Source organism: Balaenoptera ricei, chromosome 16 (genome assembly GCF_028023285.1).
Source record: "Balaenoptera ricei isolate mBalRic1 chromosome 16, mBalRic1.hap2, whole genome shotgun sequence".
Taxonomy (NCBI): domain Eukaryota; kingdom Metazoa; phylum Chordata; class Mammalia; order Artiodactyla; family Balaenopteridae; genus Balaenoptera; species Balaenoptera ricei.
Genome location: NC_082654.1, coordinates 11,734,345 through 11,740,344, shown reverse-complemented (window position 1 = coordinate 11,740,344; position 6,000 = coordinate 11,734,345).

Here is a 6,000-nt window from a genome sequence, read left to right as displayed (position 1 = left end):
TAGGCACGTGGGCTTCAGTAGTTGTGGCACGTGAGCTCAGTAGTTGTGGCACACAGGCTTAGTTGCTCCACAGCATGTGAGATCTTCCTGGACCAGGGCTCGAACCCATGTCCCCTGCATTGGCAAGTGGTTTCTTAACCACTGCACCACCAGGGAAGCCCAAAATGTATGCTTTTAGAGGTTATGGAATATGTTCTTAAGTTTGCCAATCAGAAAATACTGATATAACAAATAGTTCAATTACCTGTTTCTTGGTTTTGTTAAGGTTTTTAAGGGTTAAAATTGTAATATGTAAAAATGATAAGGGAAACATTTCAGTGTATAAAGCAAGTAGGATATGTGTTGTCAGCGAAGAGAACGTATAAAGAATGGAGATATTTTTGTTGAGGAAAAATGAGGATAAAAATTTTGTCCTACAGTTGGTTGGGTGGGAAAAAAGGACAAATATGTATGGATCCAAAAAGTGATAAAAGTTTTGCGAAAAAGGATCTTTGAGAAAAGAATTTTGTATGTTGTCAGGATTAAGATTAGACTGAATTTAATTAGGTAAATGAATTTTGTTATTAACAGTAAATTGGTAAAAGACTAAATTCGGTTTTCTCTCTCTGTTAAGAAAAAAATTTTTTTCTAAACCAATTAGGATTATTTGGTATGTTTAATTATATGGAAAACATTTGATAACTTTCAGATCATACTGTTGAACTGGGTAAGAAATTTAAAAAAAATTCTGACCGAACGCTATTGTTTTGTTTCTAACCATACTTTTGACCCTGATGTTCAGGATGGAAAAAATTGTCCAGTGAAGTTGTCACAGAGAATAACTACTCATGATGTGTATCACTGCTGGCTCTAAGTTTACTGCTTAAAGCACATGTACAATGTTTGTGTGAGAATTGGATATAAATGGTGAAGTGTATGGTCTATAAAGCATTTCCCGATTAACATACCTCTGAGTCTGTTCATGATATCTGATTAGTTTTCCCTCAACGTGGACAAATAGGCAAATATACAAACAAAAAGAGGCCTAGCACCGAGGGGACATGAACGGACCCAGAGCAGGCAACTGAGCCATTCTGGCAACGTGGGAAAAATATATTGCGTATCAGTGCTTTCTATGGAAGGAGTTACAATTAAAAGGGGGAAATGATGGAGGAAATTTTCACATACTTAGGTATGGGGAAGTCATTCTGGCTTATACATGATTTAATTTGAACTTCAGGCAAACCAAAACAGCCTGTTTATGGCCTATTAAACATACATTGTACATCTGCTTTAACCATTAAGAAAAAATACATTCAGAGAATAATACAAAGATGCATCTTGATTATTATCTTCATTGTAAAATGTCTGCAGATTTTCAAGTGTTTGTCCAGGTACTATGAAAAGGAATCAAGGAGAGAGGTAATGTTCTCATAATACAAAATATGGATGCTAAGCATGGAGCTCGAGATTATTTCCAATTCTGTCCATTCCCCAAATTAGGCAGGACTATGTCCCACTTCAGCAAGAAGTAGTCAAGAGCGGTCGTCGCCCCATTCCCTCAAACAGTTGGGGAAAATTGAAACAGAAATGGAACTAAACCCGAGCTCCTCTGCCAAGTTGATGACTAACCCTCTACCCAAAACCTTTTCCCCTCTTGTTCTGTACCCGTCCCTCCTGAAGATTGAGGAGTATCAAAGAAAAGAGGGCATTGAAACGGAGCAGGACCCTATGGTCCTTGCCGCCCCATGTCCTCCGCCTGCCTTTTGTCTGCGGAAAAACTTTAGCCAAAGAATAAGTTTAATCAGAGAAGTGAAAAAATGCAAAAACAGAGGAAAACAGTCAAAGGAGACCAAATAATAGTAGTTTAGTCACTAAACATAGTCAAGGACCTTTAGTTCCTCCTTAAGGGCTATAGATAATATTCTGAGCCACATCCTGCGAGCTGTCTTATAGATACTGAAACCCCGCCAGGTGGAAGAAGTGAACTACATGATGACCAGACTGTAGCCACGACATAGCTGCCACAATTCCGAGAACTGGCCTCAAAGAAATGGAAACAAACCGACCCTGGAACTGAAGATTAACTGTACCTAAAACAATTGAGATGACGCTGGTCAGACCACCGATGACCAATTTTCAAGATGACTGTCAGAGCTGGCTGTGCTGTTTCTGCATGCAGCCCCCTCCCTCTGTCTATAAAAACTCTTGCCCCCTGATTGTCAGGGGAGGCGGGAGTCGGTCTTCGGACAGGCGTCCGCCCTCCCCCACTGGTTGCCGGCATCCAAAATAAAGCAAACTTTCCTTTCCACCAACCTGTCCTCTTTGTTGGCTTTTGAGTAGTGAGCAGCCGGACCCCACTTTCGGTTACAGGTTGATTTCTGCCTGGTGGGGAGATGAGGAATCAAGAAAGTCTACCTCCCTGCATGGCTGTGCGTGATGAGGGACAAATGAAACAATCTGTCAATCATGCTCCAAAGGGTGGTTCTTATTATGGATTACAGAAGCAACATTTGGGTTAGATGATAAAGACTGATAGTATGGCTGCTGTATTGGTTTCCTAGGGCTGCCTTAACAAAGTATTACAAACTGGGCAGCTTAAAACAACAGAAATTTATTGTCTCTGGGGAGGATCCTTCCTTGCCTCTCCCAGCTTCTGGTGTTTGCTGGCAATCCTTGGCTTGTCGGTGCATCACTCCAATCTGCGCATCACATGGCGTTTTCCCTGCGTGTGTGTGTGTCTGTGTGTGTGGCCACATTTTCCTCCTCTTATAAGGACACCTGTCATCGGATTAGGGTCCTCCCTAATCAAGTATGACCTCATCTTAACTTGAATATATCTGCAAAGTAAGGTCACATTCTGAGGTTCTGGGTAGATATGAATTTGGGGGGAACACTATCCAACCTGGCACAGCTGCTCAGCTGGGACTCACTGAGGATGGAGAAGCAGCAAAAGGCAAAGGCATGTTTAACCTTGTAGTTAAGCACAGGCCATGGAATCAGACAGATTTAATTTCAGATCCTTATTCTACCTGCTGATCAGCCATGTGAACTTGGGCAAGTTACTCGGTATCTCTAAACCCGTTTCCTCCTCTGTGCAATGGGCTTAATGCATCCTAGAACTGCTGAGTGAAATAAATAAGATCAGGTTCTGGTGTGCTTAGCACTATGCCTGATATTTTTAAAAAATTAGCTTTTGGGACTTCCCTGGTGGTCCAGTGGTTAAGGCTTCGCTTTCCAATGCAGCGGGTGTGGGTTCGATCCCTGGTCAAGGAGCTAAGAGCCCAGTTGCCTCGCATCCAAAAAACCAAAACATAAAATAGAAGCAATATTGTAACAAATTCAATAATGACTTTAAAAATTGTCCACATCAAAAAACAATCTTTAAAATAAAGTTAGCTTTTAACACTAGCGTCCCCATTTCCACGGCTCCTGCCATCCTTTCAGGGAAGAACATAGACCGTTAAATAGCAAAGCAGAGTAGTTTATGATTAAAGGCCCAGATGCCTGGAACAGGATGTGCCTGGAACAGGATGTACCTGCCACAGGAGGTCAGAGAGCACAGGGCGGCAGGGCTGGAGCAGGCACAGTCTATAACTTTTAATAACAAACAGATGCATAGTTAGTGCTGAAATCTGAAACTTTGAGCTAAGCCATATTGATTTTCCCCTCCTCCTCCACAGGGTGTATATCTAGAGCTTATCACTGAGGTCTACACAGCATAACCAGACCAGACATCTCCTATTCATCTCTCTGCTCTACCACCTACTGCCTGTGGCCCCTCCCAATGAACCTGACCATCAAGACATTCAAAAGAGGCCAGAGCTTCCATCCAGGTGGCCCTGGATGCATGTGTTGTTCTCTGATCACATCTCAAAGCAAACAGAAACAACTTGGGATGATCAGCATTTTGCACAGATTGGGGAGAGCTGGCTGTCCTTCTATGCCAGCTCATGAGTTCCATTAGAAATGGATTAAATCATCCAGACACTGAGATCTTTCAGGTGCCATTTTCATTTAGAACTCTCCATTATGGCTGGGCTTGAGTCCCGTCTCTGTGACCTGAGCTATGAGTCAGCCAGGCCCGTCCACACCATTGACAGGACAGACTGTGATCGTCCACAGCTGTCTGCTGCTGCCCTTGTTTCTCAGCATTGAGAAAATTACGTGCACAGAGCTTCGTTTCTCAATAGTAGCTTTAAATTTTTTTTTCCTTGGTGACTAGTGGGACTAAGCCATTGATTCACTTATTGTATTTATTGAGTGCCTGGTTAAAAGCGTAGGCTCTAGAATCAATTGCCTGAATTTAAATCCCACTACTATAAATCATGAGCTTTGTGACACTGAGCAAGTTACTAAACCTTAATTGCTTCATCTGTAAAGGGAAAATCTTAGTAACACTTACCCATTAGGCTGCTGAGAGGATTGTTCCAGGTTTGGTTCCTCGGGAAGCAGATTGTGAGACAGAAGTTAGCCAGCAGGATTTTACGAAGGGATTCTCTTAAGAGCAACAGGGGTAAGAGGGAGAGCAGAGGGAGAAGCAGAGCTGGGATGCAGTCCCAAGAAAGCAGCAGCCAAACCCAGAGGGCGCTCTGGAGCTGGGAGAGCACGTTAGCCCCTACCCCGAATTGGACCCAAAGGACAGGGCAGTGAAGCCCCTCTGTTGACCAGTCACTGGATCCAGGCTGCCCCTAGAAGGAGGCGTGACCATGTGCAAGGCAGTTTTCTTCAGCTGAGCCAATCCCCAAAGGACACCTGAGATTGGGTTTCCTGCAGTGTTCCCAGCATCTAGGTCCTTCATCCCTGAAAGGGGATCACAGGCTCCATCACAAAGATTAAATGAGATTATCCACATAAAGCTCGTAACACAGTACCTGGCACGCAGTAAATGCTTAATAAGTGGTCGCCATTACAATTGTTGTTGTTTTTATAACTGTTATTTGCCAGGCGCTGTGCTACAGGCTGGGGACTCAGTGTTGATCAAGATTCTGCTCCTGCCCTTAAGAAACTCAATCCATAGCAAATCAGACCATCAAGCAAGCAATTATAATGCAGTGCACTTGATAGGGTGTCACAGGATTTGTATGGGAGCATCCAGAAGGGACACATGACCCAGACTAGGAAGGCGAAGGAAAGTGACACCAAAGGTGATACCTGGAGATGGAGAGGAAGGAGTCAGCCAGGCAAAGGGAGTGGGAGGCATCGGGGGTGGGGAAGAAGGTTGAGGAAGCAGTGTGCGCATGATGTAGTCCAGCAGGGCCAGCACGGAGTGGGTGCCAGAAACAGGGGAAGAAGGGTCTGATATACACCAGGCCAAGGAGTGTTGGACTTGGATATAAAGAAGGCAATGGGGAGCCATTAAAGCATACTAACCAGAGAAAGGACATGGCCCATTTGTGCTTGAAAAAAGTCACTCTGGCCACCATTTGGGCAATGGATTGAACATGGACAACATTAGAGGCTGTTTCCAGGGTCCAGATGAGAGATAAGGATGACCTGGACCAGGGTGGTGACAGTGAAGAAAGAGAAGGGTACCCAAAGTCAAGGAATACTGAGGTGGTGAAGTCTACAGACTCGGTGACGACTGGATGGTAAGAGAGAAAGGGAAATTCAGGGTCATGTTTAAGCTTCTGATCTGGGCAAGTGAATTCCAGAAGGCCTGGTGTCTTAGTCCATTCAGGCTGCTATAACAGAATAACACAGACTGGGTGGCTTATATACAACAGAAATTTATTTCTCACAGTTCTGGAGGCTGGGAATTCCAAGATCAAGGCACCAGCTGATTCGGTATCTGGTAGGAGCCAGGGGAACAGCTGTATTCTCACTGTGCCTTCACATGGTGGAAGCAAGCAGTGAGAGAGATCTCTGGGGCGTTTTTTATAACAGCACTAAACCCGTTCATAAAGGCTCCATCCTCATGACCTAATCACCTCAGAAAGGACCCGCCTCCAAATAGCATCACACTGGGGATTATGTTTCAACATACGAATTTTGGAGGGACACAAACATTCAGTCTATAGC